The following is a 23,306-nucleotide window of genomic DNA, read 5'->3' as shown; positions in this document are numbered from 1 at the left end:
AATTAATATACGGTAAACACTAGCGCCGCCACATCAACCTACCCCAACTATCCGTCAAATCCATTCCGGAACTGGTTCGAAATCCTGAATGAATTTAGTATGGAATCTTGCTCAAAGAAAACAACCGATTTCGACTCTATCGGTTGATGCATTTGAGCTGGAATTCATGCTGGAAGTCCGAACCGGTTCCGGACTAGTTTGACTGGGTAGATGAATAACCGCTGTCAATTCTGTCGAACTCAGCCACAAAAAAACATCGCGACAGTAGCGCACCTGGTTTGGATATCCCAACTACCTTCGAAACTGTTAGAGATTTTACACAAGTTGAATGCTGAAGATGGACGCCTGTTCTCTGTGGCATAATATTTTAGTCTGTAGGAAAAGTATTTATTCGAAGACAATATATAATAATAACATAAACGTTGCAATCGATTGATATTTTTGACGGAAATTGCTTATAATACTGCTCGTCTATATTTCTATTTTTTAAGTTTGTTGTTCTGTGCAACTCGTTTAGGGGAATTGTGGGAAAAACCGACACTGTGGGTAAAACCGACACCCCTCAACTTTCCCTAGAAATCAAATTTTTATTCATTTCATAATGACTTACTTCAATTACACTATTAGCACACTATAGTAATAGCAGAAATACACAGAAATACACAGAAATACTTTTATTATGTTTATTTCTTATAAGTCTCTTTAAAAATCAAAAAATCGCTATTTTTGCTTATAAGATTCTATCGAAGCTTTTGCTATTTCTGCAAAAAACTCCTCAAAACGAAGTTCCAGTGTTCTTGGTTTGTCATAGATGTACTTTATCACAATGAGACAATGATCTTTTGTATAACCTGGTAGATCGTTGATGATCAGAATTCGAAAAATCAAGGCTGGAAACCCGATCAGAAAGAAATAACAAAATTATTACAGACTGAGTTACTTTGTTATGATAGCAAGTTGTGTTATAACTCTGGTCTCGTTAGTTGGTAAAATAACAGAAAACATAACAGAAATTCTTCTAGGGTATATCAAAAATATGACAACCTGTGCTAGGCTTCTATCAGAATTATAACAAATTTTGTTAGGTTCTCATACGGCCAATATAGCTTTTATTACCTATTGTATAGTATCAACGAATTTAGCGTGCAGGTCTAAAAATAGAATAGAATAGAAAAATATAGCATACATTAAGGCGTTTTTCGTTTGGAAGCAAAAAGCTTCATGTAGCAAAAAGCATTTTGTAGTTTTGTCAAATGATTGCATACATGCTGGCTGATTGTTATTATGAATATATGACACACTGAGAAGATGTTTCCAGAACGCACACATTGAACTTTGCCAAATAGCGGATTGAGCGGATAATTTACCTACATTATTTTATGGAGAATACGACAAATATTACTTATGATTCTGAATAGATTCAAAGAAACAAATATCAAAGTTTTTAAGTCTTGCATTTTGAGATTTCAAGTAACGTCGCTTTCGAGGTTTTGTTATTGGCATTTTTAATATGGGGAAGATTAAGCAAACCAGTACAATTATCTCACACCTAATAAATTCGCAGAAATACATTTTTTATACAATAGTTCAATCTATCAACAGCGAATATTATAAAAGATAATCAGAAAATTTGAGAAATTGTTGAGGATTCTTCGGCGTGACGAATTTTAGAATATTTCATGTTTTCTAAAATACATTTTCTTCGAAATTTAGTTCGATGATTTTTTTAAGACTAACAAAAACCATCGAATACAACGGAAACATTAGTACATATGCGCATTCAAAGCAATTGTCAGTTCAACCGTAAAATGTCAAACTTATCTCAGGTGGAATGAAAAGAAACAATAATCTCAAACTCAAACATTTTTATGCGGGGGCTTAAATAAAAGAAATTGCAATACTTTGGTGATTCGGACAACGCACAAAATCAGATACCCACAGTATACATATACAAAGTTGGAACTCAAAAAATCGAAAATTCTTTTTATTAAATATTCTGAAATTAAATGCTTTTGAAAATATCTGTGCAAAATATCATCCAGATCGGAGCATCAGATTTCAAACTACAGCCGTTCGCAGCGGGCTGGTTCTTCCGCGCATGAAGTTAACACAAAACTTTAAACGCAATAACCTCGGAACTAAGTTTTTCGAAAAGCACCGTTGCGGTGAACGCGATATCTCAAGAACTCTTCATCCGATCTTCATCAATTTTTTTAATTGTTTGTATTTATATTCTCGACTTGAACTGTTCCTGTTTCATCCAACAACTTTCGATTTTTTGCAATGAATTTTTGTTTAAAATTTTGCACACCAAAAAACTAATTTTTTTGATCAAGTTGTTTTTTTGCAAGAAATTTTTTTTATTAGGAATCCGATCCATTCAAGTACACCACAATACATTTTTCTTCAATAATCTTTTTACTTTTTTGATTTCTGTTGAGCGGTTGGGCTTGGAGAGCGTTCACCGCAAACCTCTGCCAAAAAACACGCTACACGGGGATAGGCCATAACTCCACTAACCTTGAATATTTTTTTAATTCAACTTGTTTTTTCGAACTTCGATAGTACTACTAACGAATTGTCTTTCGCTTTTTCAAATAAAATTTACATAAAATACTTTAAAAAAAATCACCAGCTTAGCTCACTTTTTCGCCACTACTTTGTTTATACCCTTAAGTTCTGAAAATTCGTTTTCGCAATATGCACAATTAATTTTAGGAAAATAAATTATATAAGCATTTGACTAAACCAATACAAATAGTTTAAAAAATGCTTTTTTATTTGAATCCGCGTTTCTTTATTTCATCTGGAGTGCTTGATACTTCCTGCATCTTCTTTAAAATAAGTTTTATATGAAAATTATAATCTTTAGAATAGCTTGTTGATAACTTTACGATTCCAAAACTTTTTGAATAAAAGCTTCATCATTGAAATCATAAACCCCATATTCGAAATTGCGTGTCAGACGAGTGTCTCAGAAAATAGATAATCTCTTAATCAAAATGCAACCAAGTAAATTAAATACCTTACTTTCAAGTTTTTCGACCGCTTGCATCTAAAACATATCTATTCTCAAAATCGTGGATATTCATCCATGTTGAAAACGCAAATATTAGGAAATCAATAAAAACTTCGAAAATTTGCTTTAAAAAGTTGAATAACGACGCATAAAAAGAGGCTTCAGCGTATTAGCAAATAGACGGTCATTTGTGTAATATAACAATCATTCACAATTGAGGCTTTAACCAACTGGTCATTTGCCCGCTTTACAGTTAGCGTTCAAAGTAAATTGTGAAATAATATATAATATATTATAACATCATCGTTATATGCGTACATTAAAATCATATTAGCAGTTCAATGATATCAACAGAAGATATAATCTTGATATAAGTTTGCTTGCCTTGCTGATTGGGATATCACACAGATAACACAGTGAGTAATAAATATCAACATGAGATATAAATTTGATAGCTTTCTGTTATGTCATTCTGATCGGGAAAGGTAGTTTTACTAAGAAGCGTGCGTCACTTATAAGAAAATGAATCCGACTAGCAGAATGTAGAACACTTGCAAATCTTCTCTTACGAAATAAAATGACACTGAAGGTTGCAATGATGTGCGTAAGGATTATTTGGAAATACCCTTATCAAGAATTAATCCTATAGCATAAAATACTCTTGTTTATAGCACTACGCTTTCGAACTCTCTTCTCCTCACTACATAACGAAGCTACGAAAAGCACATATTTTTATCTCACATACTCACACTTTATTACTCAGGCATACATGACATTTTTTAAAAATACAAACATTTTAATAAAGTGGAGAGAAAATAAATTAAAGGGGGTGTCGATCTTACTCCTATGGGGTGTCGGTTTTACTCACAGTGCCTACAAAAAGTCACTTTGTTTTCCAAGTTTTGCAGCCAATAATTTTTAATGAAATAATTTTTTGAAGCGCTGGCAAAATTAAGCTTTGTTAAGAATTTTCTGAAGAAGAATTCTGTGTGGAAATTATAATTTTATTGGTTTTGTGGCAACCCAGAAAAAGTGTTAAGCTTAAGGTGTCGGTTTTAATCATAATTCCCCTATGCTAAATCAGGGATAACGCTTTAAAATCAATTTCGGAATTTTGTTCAGACTCGGCTTTTTTCTGTTGGCACAACAACTTACCTACTCGACTTTTTGTTTCGCCCAAACGCGAGTATTTTACATATTCCAAATCAGATTTTTTATATTACTGCTTCTTAGGAACGAAGCAAAGATGTTGATACCTATTAAAATGGTAATCCAATCACTGCACAGTGTTTCCGAATAGGCAAAAATGTGATCGAAATTGTTTTCACCACGAAGAAACGATTTTCGAGCTATAGTGTCTTCAGCAAAGTTTGTCTATAAAATATTCCCCATCTTATTAAAGTATTAGTTTGGTGATTAATCCCCCTAAAGCTGAGAAGCAAATTTATGAAAATAATAAAAAACTGTATTCAGCAAAGTTGTAAGGAATTGAATAAGAAATAACTTTGCTGAAGAAACTATGTATCTATCTTTTGATTTTAATACACATTTGTGGAGTTTTCTATGATACCCTTCTGAAAATCACTTTTTTCAAAATGACTTTTCTGGGTGATTTTTTACAGTTTCAAAATATTCTAAGATTTTGTTTGGAATAAGAAAATACACTTATATCTGTGGAGTTATCGAAAGTTTTAGTATCAAAAAAGCAACATTTTGGTATGACATAACGCTATCAAATCCGAGGATAACCATTTATCGCATGCTGTCGTTTGTGTGTAAAAACATATATTAAAAAAACGGCAAAGTTACAACCGAAATAATGACATCCTGACTAATAAGATGAATAAGGTTTCCTGTACACTACATGCTCTAAAACACTACATATTGAATCTAATGCAGCACTAGTAACACCCACATCTATTTATTTTTGGGAAACGCAAAGCAAGTCAGCGTTCCTTAAGTTTATATAGTTAAATATTTAACATCTTTTGTAGCTAGTTTTTTTTCAGAATATGCCTGTTCCGCTATTTATGGTTTGTTATGGTGAGGTAGATTATTTATGGATCCCCAACAATTTTCTAAAGTCCTCTTAGTTTGTCCAACATATACTTTATCGCAATGGGAATACGATATATTGTTTATTTATTTATTTATTTATTTATTTCGTCAATCGATGTAGACTACAGATTTCCTTAATTACTAATGAATTTAGTATAAATGAAGCAATTTCGGCTTTTACAGATTCATCCTCTTACGCGTTAGAATTTCTTTTGTGTATAAAATATTGTTTTAGTTTCAGTTTAGACATTGTAAAATCAATTGAATCGCAATAGTGATTATAAATAGACATCATTCGATTTATGGGGCTATATTTTGCATAGTTTGTGCGAAAAGGAGTTATTGAAAATATACTTCGATTTCGTAGCTGTCGTGAAGGTGCATAAAAGTTCAATTTGGATAAAATTTCAGCTGAATCGATACGATGCGAAACGATATTATTAATGAATGAGAGCATTGCAAATTCGCGACGCTCCTTTAATGTTTGAATATTGATAAGCAATCAGCGTGCTTCATAAGATGGCAGAGGGAATGCTGTCCATCCTAATTTACGAAGGGCAAATAATAAAAACTGTTTTTGTACCGATTCTATTCGTTCTTCATGTCTGCTTGAAAAAGGGCACCAAATAATATCGACCTAACATATGCAATATATAATATTTTTATTGTATAAGGATCTTCAAAATGATAGCTAAAGCGTTTTATAAAACTGAGCATGTTGTTAGCTTTCTGTATAATTGTGTTATAATGATCAATAAAATTTAACTTTGAATCTAATATAACACCTAAATCCCTAATTCTTTCACATTTTACTACAGTCTGATTTCCTAAGGTAATCTCAACATTCGGTGTTTGTCGTTTTCGACTAAAGGTTATTGAATTACACTTTTTCACGTTCAGTTGTAAAAGGCTTTTTTGACACCACATGTGGAAAATTTGTATTTCGTTTTGAAATGTATTAATATCCTCGGCATTTCTTATCTCCAAATAAAGTTTCATATCATCCGCATAAATTAGTATTTTCAGTTTTTTGAGAATGAAGGAGATATCGTTGTAAGTATGGGTTCACACACTCGACCCAACTAGCTCAATTTAATTTTCTCTCAGGGTCGGCAACCGTCTGAGGGAGGACTCGATCAACCCGAAACTGACCCTGCTTCTAAGTGGACTTTACCGAGAAACAACTATGAGAGGAATACTGGCTCTGAACACAAAAGAAAAGAATTTACATTTCAGGTTTTTTTATTTTCGGATTCCGGATTATCGGTTCAACACTGTGCACGTTAAACAAACGATGGGGCCCATTGATGAACGACGAAGTGGGAGAGGAGAGGAGTCATACCTGGTAGTTTCGTCGATGTGCTGCTTTACCGGCCGGAAGATGGTGCTGTTCGGCTAGATAGCCGTTTATGGAACTCCCTGTTCCGTCGATCGATTCTTCCAAATCGGTGGTGAGATGTGCGTCGATTTCGCTGGGTTGCGGCGACGAGGGGTGCCAAGCCGTATTCGGTTGGAAGTGGCGGTGGGGAAGTCGGGGTGCTTTGGTCCGATTCCGATCGTAAACGGTTCCTTCGACTACGCACTCGTTGCGGAGCGTGATGTCCAGCCGGCGTTGAGTACCAATAGGTAAAAAGGATGTTTTTTTCCGTGATAAACACTTCTTCTATACGGCGGGGTTTTTTTTTATCAAACCGAAACGAACGATGGGGACTATTAAACGTCCTCGTTGTACTACTTATTTCGGGCTTTTTAACGTTCTTCCCGTCTGGTAGCTTTGAAGGTCTACTATCGACTGACTCTTCCTTATCTTCCTTCATATCCATCTCCTCTCCCTTTCCTGTCCACACCTCTCTATTTCTCTCTCCCTCTCCCGATCTCGACGATGACAGGATGCAGTAGTTGTGAGCAGCCAAAATATCCCCTACAAGTGGTATAATTTTGGCTGTTCAAATTTTCGGGAACATTTTAAAGGGTTTAGAAATTAATGCGGTCTTTTTCCGTCTTTTTCTGTTGCGGTTTTTCCGTTACAAAGGTTCGCGATAATTTTTATATTACCGTTTGAGAAGTACGGCTGCTTTTGACCTCGGCATTTCATTATGGCACCTTAAGGGAACTTTTACTAAGCCCCAACACCTGGTATGGATGTTCCGGGGTGGACACAAAAGGTCTCTTTTAAAGGCCGGGGTTAGGTTACAGCAGGGGGTCCGTAGTTTCTCAAACGGTAACGTTCACAGTAGTAATTTTTTCCGAAATGTTACGTTGCCTAATTAGAGTTTTTTTATTAGGGTTAGAAAACTTATGCTATGTTAAACAAAAATACAGATAATATTACAACAACAAAATTACGCTAACAACAATATACATTTTTACAGAGCCAGATGAACAAAAAGAAATTTATTTTAATACACTTACACACTAATACCTACATACTACAAACAAATTCCAACATAGATGCCTCTCAATAGTTACGAACCAAAAGGGACGGTAACAATTCTCCCTGGGACCGAATAGAAAAATCGCGAAGTTATTTTTCGTCAATTGCCTTTACCGAATTCCATTGACCCCCCTTCCTAATCGTCCCCTCCACGATGATGAGAAACTGGACCAACATTATTTACTCGGTAGTTTGTTGAAAGCTCGCTGTCGTTATCTTATGCTTCATTATTTTTCTGCGCAATCTAGGGTTTCCTACCCTAATTTGCCTTCCTGTTCTTACACAGTGCATGGGAGAAATAGTAGGATCCTCTCGCCATTCAAACCCCTCTCAATACCATTGCTGAGAAATTCTTCTACACTTTTTTTTCATTCATCTATGCTCAAACATACATCACAGTCATACTTCACAGTCAGTGGACGCGTCCGCCCTAATATCGTTCATTCTTATACTCACTCATCCATTCTCACTCATATAAGGCTAACTCATTTTAGGGACATCATACAGATTTCTGTCTGCTAAAGAAGCTATTACATATTTTAGGCTAATTTTTCTGCCTATGTAGTTTCATTGCTATATTGCTATAGATATGCCTAACAACTATCTACTACTAATCTGTTTTATTTTGCATCTAAGCCATTCGAATTTTGAATTCGAATGTAGAGCTGTATAAAATCTACTGTATCGGCACTCCTATAAAATCTCTATTCGCTAATAGAGATTCTAGCCGATATGTTTAGCTGGAAACCAGTCCTAAGTGAAACGAACTACCCTACTCTGACAGTTGTCAACGTTGACGAAATCTGTTCAGACATATGGTGAAACTAATTGCTGAGATGAAAACGTCGTTGGTGTTTATTGGTGTAACCCGCATTTTTAGAATAATTTCTAGGATCACGATGAATGTTCTTCGATACCGAACATCGACGATGGTAGCTAATCTAGTTGGACTAAGCGAGAATCATGCAGACTTCCGGACAAATGTGGCCAATCCGTCAGCTGGATTCAAGCCTTCCTGATGGTGAATGGATAATTATTACGCCGTTGAATGCTTTTGCTCATTTGATTTTTGTTTCAGGGCTATCGTCGGACAGGGGATCTGTGGAAGGACTTTCGCAGCGTATAAATGGCTCGCATTGGCGAAAGTGATTTATTTATAGATATACAAATTTATACATTAACAAAGTGAATATATTATCCTGGCTTCAAGTGGGCTGCAGGCCACACTCCCAGGTTTTTCCCCTCGGGATCTTCCAATTCGTAGGACGATGTACCAATTCGCGCTTTGATTTTCGCGGAAAGGTACATTGGCCCATACTTTGCGTTGTAGTGTTCCGCGGCACACGAGTGTTTCATGTTGCGACGATATACCGTCTGTCCAACCTGAAACGGCTCGGCAGATGATTTGTGACGTGAGTCATGTTTGGCTTTTCCCACTTCGTGGGCTTTCCTAAGGTTACGTTGTACTAGATCGTAAACTCGTTGAAAGAGTTCTTTCTTCACCTCAGTCCTCTGTTCGATACTCGGCTCTTCCGTCTTGGTGAACCAGCGATGCTCGGTTCCCTTGGCGAAAGCTTCATGCCCGTGGATTATAAAGAACGGCGTTAACGCAGTGGCCGAGTGAACAGAGGTGTTCATGATCGCTTCGATTTCCGCAAGTTGACTGTCCCATAGTTTTTGGTCTTCCCGAACGTATGTTCGAATGGCAGCGTTGATTGACCGATTGACCCTCTCTACAGGATTTGCCTGAGAGTGGTATTTCGAGTTCAACCAATGCCGAACATTGAACCGTTCCAGTAGCGCCTTAAACTCACGGGATAGGAACACGGTAGCGTTATCTGTGATAATAGTTTCCGGCGTCGAAAAGCGCAGGAACCACTGGTTTTTCAAAATGCTACAAAGAGTAGTGCTATCTATCTTACGTACTGGCGTTAGCATTACCCATTTGCTGAATACGTCCAGTACGACTAAGACATGCTGGTTACCCCTTCGGCTTCGGGGGAGAGGGCCGATATAATCTGCAGCAATAATTTGCCACGGGTGAGTAGTTATTCGTTGCTCTCCCATCGACGGTACCACCGGTACGGTGGCGGCTTTAACCTCTTTACAGGTAACACAATTTTTTATATAGTCCTTCACATCCTGAGCTAGTCGGGGCCAATAATATTTTTGCCGGACTTTGGCCAAAGTTTTATCAACTCCGATGTGCATCGAGTCGTCATGACATTCTTTTATAATGGTTTCCCTTCGTTCCTGTGGGATTACCATCTTCCATTCAAATCTGTAGTCGAATGGGTAATTTGGGGTGGGTACAAATTTATATAGGGCGCCATCAAAAAATTGAAAGTCCACATAATCGTCTGGCCGACTGATGACTTTCTTTTTCAAATCTTCGTACCAAGCGGAAACCGATCGAGTGGTTACTAAGGCAACACATCGCGACAGAGCATCCGGAACCACGTTGTCTTTCCCTTTCCGGTGAATGATTGTCATGTCGTAGTGTTGTAGAGTGAGGCTCCACCGGCTGCATCGCGATGAAATTTTCCATTTCGTCCTTAATATGTGGGTTAAAGCCGACGAGTCGGTTATTAAGGTGAAATGTGATCCTTCGACATACCCACGGAAGGCTTCGATGGACAAAAGCGCGGCCAAAGCCTCTTTCTCACAAGCATGATAGTTCCGCTGTGGTGTTGTCAGCTTGTGAGAAAAGTAGGCGATGACCCTCTCCTGTTCTTCGTGGTCTTGCGTGAGTACACCAGCCACGGCCACATCACTGGCGTCCGTCTGAATTGAGAATTCCTTCTCGAAATCAGGACTGACCAGTATGGGTGAAGTAATTAATTTTTCTTTTATGGAACAAAACGCCTCTTCAGCTTCATCGTTCCAACTCAAAATTTTTGCTTTGGTTTTAAGGAGGTCCGTGAGTGGAGAGGTAGCACCACTAAAATCATCGATAAAACGACGATAGTAGTTGGCCATTCCTAGGAAACGTCGTAATTTTGTAACTGTGTTTGGCCGCTCATATTCGACAATCGCCCGTACTTTCTCGGGGTTTGCTCGAAGGCCTTCGGTCGAAAGCAAGTATCCTAGGAATGGCAACTCACTGACTCCGAATTTCGATTTCTCCAGGTTTATGGATAGGTTGGCCGCAGTTAATCTCTGTGCCACCTCTTCAAGTAATTGTACATGTTCTTCAAATGATTCGCTAACTATGACCACGTCATCTAGATAGACGAACACTTTTGGTTCTAATTCTCCGTGGCCAAGAACTTGGTCCATTAATCGCGATAAGGTAGCGGGACTATTAACGAGCCCGAAAGGCAATCGCGTAAATTGAAACATACCTTTCCCTTGTATGCTAAACGCGGTAAATCGCCTCGATCGTTTCTCCAAAGGGATTTGTAAAAAGGCCTCCGATAAATCGATGGTGCTCAAATACCGGGCCTTCGGTAATTGGCCCAAAATCCGTCCAGGGTGAGGCAAGGGATATGCGTCCTTTACGGTGCGTTCATTGACCTTTCTGGCGTCTAAGCATAACCGTACCTTTCCTGATGGTTTTATTACTGGTACCACATTGAGAGACCAGTCCGAATGACAACGCTCGAGAATGCCTATGCTAAGCAAGCGGTCCAGCTCTTCGGCCACCTTCTCGCGTACCTTAGGCGACATAGTGTATGGATACTGACGAATGGGTGGTTTGCATTTCCATTCGTCTAGGATTTCAATCGAATGTTCGATCAGTGGTGTTGTCGGTAAGCTATCAGGGAGGGCGGCTTTAAATTTTTGTTTCACCAGTGCAAGAACTGAAAGTTCGTCCGGTGAAAGCGTAGAGATCGGTTCCGAACATTGAGCTGTGTCATTGCCTACCTGTGTTAGAGCACAATGTTGTACTTGAGGATAAATGTTGAAACGCGACCAGAAGTTCATGCCTAATAAGCAGTCCACTAATAGATCATCAATTACTAATGTTGGTACGATTTTCACTTTGCTGTCAAAGTTGTACGGTAGGTGAATTTCCCCAACGATGTTCAACATGCCACCGTCAGCTGATCTCAATTCCAATTTTTCACTTGGTGGTTTAAGTTTATGGTAGCGTAAGCGGTTGCATAAATTGTTGCTGATGAGAGTCCGATTACTACCTGAGTCCAAAAGTCCCTTTATTTTCAACCCACCCACGTTGACCCAAGCGTACGGTCGGTTGTCGTTCACATTTGGTAAGGTGATCTCTAAAATTTGGGGCGCTTGATTTATATACCACTCTGGCTCTACACGCTCCCAGTAGTCGGACTCGGTATCAGATGATGCATTGTTTACGCAGACTTCTCGGACAGCCGGCGATTTTCGGCCATCTGTTGTCCGTTTTTTTGGCAGTACGGACAGTGCTGGGTGTCGAAACCTTTGAACCCACAAATGAAACATATGAGACCTTTCAAGGATCGACACTGTTCCACCTGGTGATTAGGTTGGCGACAGTTCAAGCAGACGTCCGCGGGTGGTGGTTTAAACCCTGCCACTAAGAAATCAATAGTTCTTCTCGGTTTGGAAGGCCCTTCCTGCGGATTGGTTGTGTCCGCTCTCTTTGGGTCTGGAGTTTTCTTTCCAGCTTCGTTAGTCTGGATGGTTGGTTTGCCATTTCCGAAAGAGTCTGGCGTGGATCTGAAAGTTTTACCTTCATCAGATCGATTTTGATTAGAACGTTGGGGCTTTCCGCTAGCATTTCTGAAATTTTGTGCTTCTCTCTGAGCGACCACGTTGACGGATTTCTCATTTCCAAATACCGTCTGATGTAATGAAAAATTGGAGACGTCTATTAAATGTCCTGCTTCTATCAATTCTGGGAGACTCCCCAATGGCTTCCAGAGCAATGCTTTTTTATAATCTGACCTAAGATTTCGCTTTAACATTTCGAGCTTTTCCTGGTCATCCATTTGGATGGTCATGGATCTCAACATTTTCTCGACGTCAAAGAAATAATTTTGAAATGTCTCATTTCTTTGTTGTCTACGTAGATATACGCGTGACCGCATCATTGAATCGAGTTCCGGATGGCGGAAGGTTTTCCGGAGCTCATGAACCAAATGTTGCCAGCTTTGCAACCGATAATTAGAGCGCATCGACATGTACCAGTTCGCGGCTGGCCCGGTAAATAGATGAAAAGCCGAATCAAATAGCTCCTCTTCTGAAACCCGTTCTGAAAGAGAAAGTTGTTCAACGAGTGCAAGGAATTCATTGAGCTTTGTCCCCTGATCTGTACCCGCGTACTTCTCAATATTCCATTGAGAGACCGGCAATGTTCTGTGTGAGGTTCGTGGTTCGTGTACTGGGACCACGGGAACTGGTCGGGGTGTTAGCGGATAGTATCCCGGAATTTGGGGTATCCGCTGACTATTGGTTGTGAAAGGGGGACAGAAATTGCTAGTATACGATGGATTTGGAACCGGAAGTGGTCGACTTAGATCTGATGCGGTGGTAACAGACTGAAAACCGGTCTGATAACCTATATAATTATATGGAAATTGTTGATTGGAAAAAGAAGTAGGGCATTCTGGTCGATTAAACAAAATGGGTTCTCCTGGGGGGATTGGATAACGAGAAAAACCTGCCGTTACAGTTATACCTGGTTGAACTAAGGGGGTGGGTATTGGTCTGGAATATTTCGTGGTTATTGTAGTAATGGTGGAGATAGTGGTAGAAATTTTAGGAATAGCCCCGGTGGCAGTCACTGGGATTGTGAGGCTATTTGAAGTGTTTGAGGTACTGTGATTAATCATATTATCTATTGCTGGGTATGTGGTAGTCTGAATATTTTGATTATGACCGTCTTGAACTTGTTGGTTGGAAAGACTATTCGATAAAGACTCATGATCTGTCCGGAATTTTCTTAACAGGCTTAGCTCAGTTTCGAGTGCTAAAAGTGTGTCTCTATATTTACTGAGGTCTGTTGAGCCACCGGTGGCTTCCGCAACCCCTAATCTTCTAAAACAGTCCACCATTTCCTGTTCAATAGGAGTTATTGTATCGTGCGGATTTGGAATTGCATCACTGCCCTCGCCTGGTACGTTCGCGTTGTTTCCCGGTATCGGTTGCGCGCCATGGCCCTTGCTATAATATAGGTTCAGTTGGTTTATCACTCTTGCTAAAAGCTCCTCTGCCCGCTGCTGTTCTAAATCGCTTGAATTATTAGACACTAGCACCAAACGATTCGCTAAGTGCAACAAAAGAGACTGGTTTTTTGGGGCGACATTGGAATTCAGCATGGCCGACATTTCAAATTTATCTAATTTAGCCTGGCAAACTTCTAATTCATGCTCCGGCGTTTCCAACAAAATTTTATCGCGATACTCGTTTCCCTTTTCTTGCTTCATCGCATCGCGTACCATGCGCCGAAGTCGTGACATTGTTGGTTCCCCTGTGACAATAATACCCCTCATAGCGAGCTCCACCTCTAACTCATCCCCATCCAAAAAATCTACGCGCAGATCTGCGTAGCTTTTTAGCACGTTTTCTCTAGAAAACATACTGATCTCTTTCCCTACGCTCGACTGTCCTACTGTTGGAAATATATTTGAAGAAACAGCGTGACCGAATGATCCTAACCCAAGCACTATGAAATTCGAGGAGGTGCGTTGGAACAATGGAACACAATCTACTAAACGTGGCTTTCAACAAACTTTGTACACGCGGTTTCTTACTCCAATGGTTCAAACAGTTTTCATCTCACGTGGGAACTCAAGGAGGGAAATCTAAAGAAAATGATTGAGACACGTGACGAATTATTTTCGAGTCTCCCTGAGTACGGGTAAAATATTCTAATTGAAGATTAGAATATTTTTATTTTTAGAAGGATCGCCAATTGTAAGTATGGGTTCACACACTCGACCCAACTAGCTCAATTTAATTTTCTCTCAGGGTCGGCAACCGTCTGAGGGAGGACTCGATCAACCCGAAACTTACCCTGCTTCTAAGTGGACTTTACCGAGAAACAACTATGAGAGGAATACTGGCTCTGAACACAAAAGAAAAGAATTTACATTTCAGGTTTTTTTATTTTCGGATTCCGGATTATCGGTTCAACACTGTGCACGTTAAACAAACGATGGGGCCCATTGATGAACGACGAAGTGGGAGAGGAGAGGAGTCATACCTGGTAGTTTCGTCGATGTGCTGCTTTACCGGCCGGAAGATGGTGCTGTTCGGCTAGATCAGGCCCGTAGCCAGGATTTTGTTTCGGGAGGGGCTTAAAAAATTTGCATAAAGCTTTTAATTCTGACAATTTGATATAGTCACTAGAAACTAAATTAAATTTTGAAAAGTTCATAATGAAATCAATTCCAAATCAAAGACAATCCTAAAAATATGTTCATTGTCACAAGAAAGGTTATAGTACTTACTCTCGTTACAACAAAGTATATTCTAGAGTTCACAGTATTTATGCGCTAACCGAATATGACAATGCTTGACGGTGCTGGAAAACACTAGGTGTTCCAAGCTACACCTTTAAAAGGCGTAGAAGATGCTAAACCGAAATGAGTAGAAAAATATCCATAAAATGTTCGAACGAAGAGAATGTCGAAATTCGTACAAAATCTTCTGATTTAGCAAGCGATTTGTAGATGCGCAGAGACGGTTCAACTTCTATTTTCTTTGTCTGGTGTTCTGCGAGTATTACCAGTTCCAAGGCATCATGCTAACACAATTTTTTGATATATTCTATTTAAATGAAACTATTTTCAAGACTAGCCTTGGTCGGGTAGATTAGAACCCCAGTTAGGAAGGATTTTTGGTAATCAATAGGATCAAAATATAAATTTAAATGATTAAATCAACTGAAGGAAACTGCCCACAATTTAATTGATTAAAGAAAATTGTCTACAAATCGAATGAAAACACTGATTACTAATATCTTCTAATTTTCCTTCAAATCGCCAGTCGCCGTGCATGTGTCGTTCACCGTGCAGTTTCAAAATCACGAAATTTAAAGAACTAGCTCCCTAAATCCATCGGAGAGATCCAGATCCCAAATCCTTTCGTTTCATCGTTTTATTGAAACATTCCAACTAAAGTGGAATCAAAATTTTAAATACACCGTAAGTTGATCATATAACGTGCACTGGTGCCAAACAAATGTCCTCAACTACTTATTCTCGTTTTGTTGGTAATAGTTTTATATTATTTCTAAATTGTGACGTATTTAGATAGGTATTTTTACGGTGACTATGAGGGCGGTTTTCATTTTGATAAAAAAACAGGATTTGAAGTCACGTCAAATCCACCTAAACGCACGGTAACTGGGGACTTGACGGTACGTGAAATTTGTTAAATGTATTACCAAAAGAATTAGAAGGTCTACCTTCTGATGTCGCAAAAAGCAGAAGCAAAAAAAATTGCTACGCTATAGCAGGCTACAGGCACCAGTGAATCAAGCTAGCTATTGTTCTATATCAGTGCACATACAAATTGTATCGTTGCCCCCGGCTGCGGAGTAAAATGAGTTTGCCAAATGAAGCAAAAGTGCCTGTGCTACGGGATAACACGAACAGTTAAGGAAGTGGAACAATTAGTTAAAGTGAAAATGGAGCTTAATCTCGCTGAAGTTACCTACATTCAGCTACATCACGTAAAACTGTGTTTTGATCACGTTTAGAAGCTTAGCACAGGCCGAAAACTTTATTGCAAAGAACAACATGCAACACGAGGTCGAATTTAATAACACCAGAATCAAGATCCCCGTGCATATGGAAAACGACATGGTGGACGTGCGTATCCATGATTTGGCCCCGCGCACGAAGGAGGATTTCATCAAGCAAATCATGTCGCAATATGGAGAAGTAGAATCTATTACGAATGACACCTGGAGAAATTTTTTCTCCGGCATTCCCAATGGCGTTCGTATTGTGAGAATGCGAGTGACTAAACCAATACCTTCTTACATGACTATCGAATGCAAATCACCGAAGGATGGCGTGACCTATAAGCAAACAACGCTAATTACATATCCCGGGCAGACCCCAACATGCCAATTCTGTAACTATACAGCCTACTACGGAAAAACATGCGCCGAAGCAACTAGTCAAAACTCATCTACTACAGCCAACTCTAACAAGCAGCCACCGATACCTTCAGATAAACCTAAAACAACGATCCAATTACCCAATAATGCAGGTACAACGACCACGACAACCGCTCCCAAACCAACAACTAGCATCGCCAATAAAGAAGCAAATACCGATGAAGACGGATATACAACAGCGACCCATAAGAACAAGAAACAAATAAGAACCTCTGATCGTGAACAGGAAGAAAGCAGTACCGATGACGACATGGACGGGAACGATAACGCGAGAGAAGGCAGACTGAATGACCACCAAGCGGCCTCACCGCCAAGGAAAAAGATCTCAACACGCAGCAGCAAACTGCGTCAACAAGATCTGGCAGACCGACATTCTTAGAATTTTTTTATTTTTACTTATTGTAAAAAAAATTAAAAGACCCACGGATCAGTTGTGCTAACGCATTGAGCCGTTTCAAATAAAATTTTAGATTGAAAAAAAAAGAAATATTATAAATATGAACAAGCTCAATAATTTCAGCATCTCTTTATTCCGACATATGGACGGGTATACATCGCACTTACTTCACCTCTGTCGAAGAGTAACGTAGGTGTAAGGCCAACTTTCTTTGATGATTTCTGTTGTTCTGTAGTTGAGTGCCCAGAAAATATAGAACAGCTGCTCTTGGGTCGATTTCAATTTATTTATTATTTTTTCTCTCTTTTTCTTCGTGATCTCTGTTCATCTTTCTCATTTTATTCCATAACGAACACAAATAAAACGAAAACATGAAATCGAAACATTAATCCCAATTTATTGACTGTAGACTCAACTAGTTACAACATTTTAGTCGCTCTCCGTGATAGGCTACTGATGTTTGTTCACTGTATCGTCACGTCGTTTTTAGACTTACATGGACATTAATTGGAAACCATCGAAAGAGACAGAAATGCTGCTGCTTACAACATTAAGTTTATTATGATTGATTGACTAATATGTGGTTTAGCATCTATTGACATCCGTTGAAAAGTAAGGATAAAATCACAACAGATAGTCCTACCGCTACTATGTACGTTTCTGTATGTGAACAACATTAGTAATATACGACGGTATACAATTCTTGGGTTGATGAACACCTCAGAAAAACCGCTGTTTTACCACTTTTTGGCTTGTTTATTTTTTGGCATTTTTCTTGCTTATTGTTCGCTTGTTTAAAATATCACTACTTTGCGGACTAATAATGTTTAAATACGGACCGCATTCTCCGCATAAAATGAAATTGAGTGTCAACAGAAATACTATTTCATTAAAATGACGCGAAAACAAAAACTGTCTTCTCGACTATATTGTCATCAACTAACGGAAATGTTTTTGTCTAGCACGCTTGAGTGAGATGCCTGATGTTTCTACTAAGCGTACAGTACACTAACCTATTACAGAAACTCAATCTGCTTATGCTTTAACTAACTTTATTCTGGCTAATATATAACATAATATCTGAGTTTTGTTAGACACAACCACTAGCGATAAAGTTCTCATTTTGGGACAGTTTTTGAGCTCACTTTTCTATAAAACTTCTGCAATTTTATTATATATTTCGTTTATTTTATTCGGTTCAATGCATTAGCTAAATGAAGCCTTGTGTCTTCAATATATTTCCATGATGTGAACAATGAAAGTGATAAAACGTAAATGGTTGTCCTACAGATCTCGTGCGAACAACTAGCGATTGCATGTGGAGAACTATTTACTAGGCTGAGAAATATTTTTCCTGACCAACAGTGTCGCGGTGGTGTTCATTTCTATCTCGTACACTTCCTTATCATCATAGTGGTTACTGCCATGTCCATGTTCGCGAATTTCTGACGGGTCACGAGTGTCGACTTCCTCAATGATGGTGCCGACCGTTGATTTTGAGATACTAGACGCAGTTTTTGCCGTCAATATTATCCGAACAGCAGCCAAAATTTGGCAAATGTTTGTTTTTCAGGAAATGGTTTTGGAGACTATGTATATGCAAAGATATAATGTGTAAAATAATACTATCGCATTCAGTTTTTACGTGCAGGGTCAGGTTGGAGGAAATATGTCTGTTCACCTAGATTTTCACCACAAAAACACCATTTAATATACTTCCTAGATGTGTCCTTTATAATGAATACCATTTTTTCCAAATGTGACAGGAATCTTTTAATAGCCACGGTGCAAGTAAGTGGTATCAGATCTTGTAGCCGAGCATTGATTTTCTCATCGTCCATATATATGAGGATCAACCACATGTTACAAGTTGTTATGCAAAATGACTGGTTTCGCCTGGGCTAATTTGTTAAATGGCATCAGCACTGAACGCCTGACATGGTTAAACTCGTTAAAGGCGATGTTCGTAAGCATAACCTCCATAATCACCTTCAGCAAATATTTCACATCATTAATGTTGCTCCAGCCAAATACGGAGGCTATTGACTTCAGGTCTTTTCGCATAAGATCGATCTTATGCGAAAAGACCTGAAGTCAATAGCCTCCGTATTTGGCTGGAGCACTACTTCTTGCTTCTGCGACTCAATCATTCGACAGATCCCCACAGCAAGAATTAAAGTAACAGTTTCGTTTGTCTTCCGACGAGTCACACAATATGAAGGGAACTGTTTTATCACACTCAGCATACTGAGTAGATATCCTGACCGCTGTCTTCGGTGGTTCGAAATAGCAATCTTCCTCACAATTCTCGCATTAATTTGTTGAAACCAAACAAGATACAATTTTTTTAAGAGTCACCGAAAAACATGTTGTTTCTTAAATTTATTTTTGAAAATTTTCGGGGGGGGCTTTAGCCCCCTAGCCCCCCCTCTGGCTACGTGCCTGGGCTAGATAGCCGTTTATGGAACTCCCTGTTCCGTCGATCGATTCTTCCAAATCGGTGGTGAGATGTGCGTCGATTTCGCTGGGTTGCGGCGACGAGGGGTGCCAAGCCGTATTCGGTTGGAAGTGGCGGTGGGGAAGTCGGGGTGCTTTGGTCCGATTCCGATCGTAAACGGTTCCTTCGACTACGCACTCGTTGCGGAGCGTGATGTCCAGCCGGCGTTGAGTACCAATAGGTAAAAAGGATGTTTTTTTTCCGTGATAAACACTTCTTCTATACGGCGGGGTTTTTTTTATCAAACCGAAACGAACGATGGGGACTATTAAACGTCCTCGTTGTACTACTTATTTCGGGCTTTTTAACGTTCTTCCTGTCTGGTAGCTTTGAAGGTCTACTATCGACTGACTCTTCCTTATCTTCCTTCATATCCATCTCCTCTCCCTTTCCTGTCCACACCTCTCTATTTCTCTCTCCCTCTCCCGATCTCGACGATGACAGGATGCAGTAGTTGTGAGCAGCCAAAATATCCCCTACAAGTGGTATAATTTTGGCTGTTCAAATTTTCGGGAACATTTTAAAGGGTTTAGAAATTAATGCGGTCTTTTTCCGTCTTTTTCTGTTGCGGTTTTTCCGTTACAAAGGTTCGCGATAATTTTTATATTACCGTTTGAGAAGTACGGCTGCTTTTGACCTCGGCATTTCATTATGGCACCTTAAGGGAACTTTTACTAAGCCCCAACACCTGGTATGGATGTTCCGGGGTGGACACAAAAGGTCTCTTTTAAAGGCCGGGGTTAGGTTACAGCAGGGGGTCCGTAGTTTCTCAAACGGTAACGTTCACAGTAGTAATTTTTTCCGAAATGTTACGTTGCCTAATTAGAGTTTTTTTATTAGGGTTAGAAAACTTATGCTATGTTAAACAAAAATACAGATAATATTACAACAACAAAATTACGCTAACAACAATATACATTTTTACAGAGCCAGATGAACAAAAAGAAATTTATTTTAATACACTTACACACTAATACCTACATACTACAAACAAATTCCAACATAGATGCCTCTCAATAGTTACGAACCAAAAGGGACGGTAACATCGTTCACGTATAAAATAAACAATAGAGGGCCTAAATGAGAGCCTTGTGGAACTCCTGAGGTGACTTTAATTGGATTAGATTGCTTTCCTTTAAATTTAATTATTATCTGACGTTCGGAGAGATATGATTCTAACCATGTAAGTAGCCCAGGCTTAATGCCGATCTTTGTCAATTTATAAAGTAATATTGGGATGTCAATGCGATCAAATGCTTTACTAAAGTCTGTATAAAGTGCCTCCACGTAGTTTCCATTATCCATTGCAATCAGTGTATAATTAATAAATTCTAGTAAGTTTGTTGAGGTCGAACGACCTTTGAAGAAGCCATGCTGGAGGTTGGAAATTCTGTTTTTTATTTGAAGAAATATTTTTTTGTTAATGATTGATTCGAAAAGTTTCGAAATACAGGAGATTATGGCTATCCCACGATAATTACGTACGTCAGATTTTTTGCCAGATTTATATATAGGCACTGAAAAAGATTTTTTCCATATTTTAGGGAACTGTCCAGATTGCAAAGACATATTAAACAGCCAGAACAATGGGGCAGTTAACTCGGTTGCTAGGTTTTTCATAAATAATGGTGGGATTCCATCAGGGCCAGAACCTTTTGATACATCTAAATGTTTTAGAGAATTGAAAATGTCTTCCACTATGACATGATTGACACTAATATCCAAAGGAAAATCGGGAAGAAAAGCGAAGTAATCGCGATCACGGTCTTGTTCAGAAAAAGTCGTATATATTTCTTGGAAGAATGTTGCAAATAGGTTGCAGATTTCTTCCGAGCTATCACGTACGTTGTCATCCAAGTGCATTGTTGATGGGAAATTGTCTGATTTTAATTTAGTTTTGACGTAGTTGAAAAAATTCTTTGGACAAGATTTGATCTGCTGTTCCGTTTTTGAGTTATAATCCGCAAGTGCAGAATCTATGGCCTTATTTCTTTCGTATTGTATACTCCCGCTTCTCCTAAATTTTCTGTTGGATCTTTTGTGGATCCCAATACATATAGATTTTAGTTGGTTGCCTCTGCTGCTAAAAACAAGATACAATCAACATTTTTTCAATTTTGTTTAAAGACCATGTGCAGTATATTTGTACTCAATAAGGTTGCGAGGAATTGTTTATGAAGTGACCTTAAATTTTTATCAAATATTTGGGTAACCGTTGAGTGTACCAATTTCAAGTATGAATATTTTCTCTTTTATCTTAGCTTTACTAAATGGTAAATTTAGCATCCTGTGAATCATATGACAGAAAGTGGCCATTTAATAAGTATTAATGGCAAGGAATCAGTAGCGTCTGGCTGAAATGGAACGTTTATCATGTTGATCGGAGATTAATAAATAATTAAAACAGAGCATTCTGCTTCCCCGGAAGGATGCTGATCGATCTGCAGGTGCCAATAGCAGGAAGAAAGCTTCCAACCCCCGGAGGGATTCAGAATTTTTATTTAAACGGTGAGGGGATATATCAACACCCCGAGGGGATATTAAGATAACAGAACGACATAACCCCCGAGGAGATATTGTTATCCAAATACGGCTAAAACTAAAACTTTACCACACTGTTAGTTTAGAAACAATAGCATGTCCTTGTGTTGTAGCTTTCTATACATAGGTTCATTTATGTATGGAGACCAAAAAATCCGGATACGTAATTGCATTACTACAGGGTTATTACATATCAAATGATATGATGTCCCATAATCGGATTCACAAAGATCACATGAATACTCAGCGCGCTGAATAATACCCATGTGATAATTGAGTTTACAATGTCCAGTCAGTGCACTGACTAGTATACTGCAATTGTGCTTGGAAAAATGCAACAAATTCTTTGACGTTTTCGGACTCACATCAGGCAGACAAGTCTTTGTTTAAACGCAAGTTTGCAATCTACGTCAATGGTTGGTATGTTCGGATGCAGCCCGAGAGCAAATCTTGTCCTTTATCCAACTTATCGAAAGTGGTAAAACTGGTTCTCGACCAACGAAGTTAGTCACAGCGCCAGCTCTAACCAATTCGTCCGCCCATTCATTTCCAGTAATACCGCAATGGCCGGGTACCCATAGAAGGTAGATAGCATTTGAAATGCTAAGTTTTTCGATTTGAGTTTGACATGCGATTACTAATTTCGATCTCAAATCTGTCGAACTAAGTGCTTTCAGGGTAGCCTGACTGTCAGAGAAAAAAATAGATTCTTTTACCGCAAAGTCCCTGTTGACGTGCCGATTGTACGCTACACAGAATTGCAAAGATTTATGCTTGGAATACGGTGCAGTATCTACCAAGCGAATGAGATTGGTTTAATCTCATTTCACGACGATAGACACTAGCGCCGGCTCGACCCTCCAAAAAAGAACCGTCAGTATAACAAACTACTTATTCTTCAAGCTGTCGCTCCATCCAGCCAGACAGCCATTCAGAGGAATTCTCCATTGAAAGTTTTAAAAGAAAAACTACATGTGAGTTTAAGGTCACTGGGAGCAAGTGTATACTCATCCCAAGTAACTATTTGGGGTCATAGTCTTGTGTGGCTAGTTGCATACCACATTTAAGACATCCACAGACATTTCTTATCGTTTCTTCCTTATTCCTTATGTTTCCTTATCTCTACTTGTCTTAACGATGAGCACAGATGTCGATTGCTAAACATTGCGTGTATCAAGTTCGTGATATATGAAGGTACTTCATGAACTCGTGCTGCTTCCAAAATGTATTCGAAAAACACGTTGTCAAAAGCACTTTGAATATCGAGAAAAACTCCTAAATTTGGTTGCT

At 38.9% G+C, this 23,306-nt stretch overlaps 1 protein-coding gene across 1 annotated transcript in view; it reads right to left on the bottom strand.

Moving 5' to 3' along the window:
• LOC131677891 (ABC transporter G family member 20) overlaps positions 1-23,306 on the bottom strand; it is a 113,793-nt gene that overhangs the window by 6,326 nt on the left and 84,161 nt on the right.

The sequence above is a fragment of the Topomyia yanbarensis genome, chromosome 1, assembly GCF_030247195.1.
Source record: "Topomyia yanbarensis strain Yona2022 chromosome 1, ASM3024719v1, whole genome shotgun sequence".
NCBI lineage: Eukaryota > Metazoa > Arthropoda > Insecta > Diptera > Culicidae > Topomyia > Topomyia yanbarensis.
The sequence above is the reverse complement of the archived record's forward strand: the minus strand, read 5'-3'. Positions and strand labels throughout refer to the sequence as shown.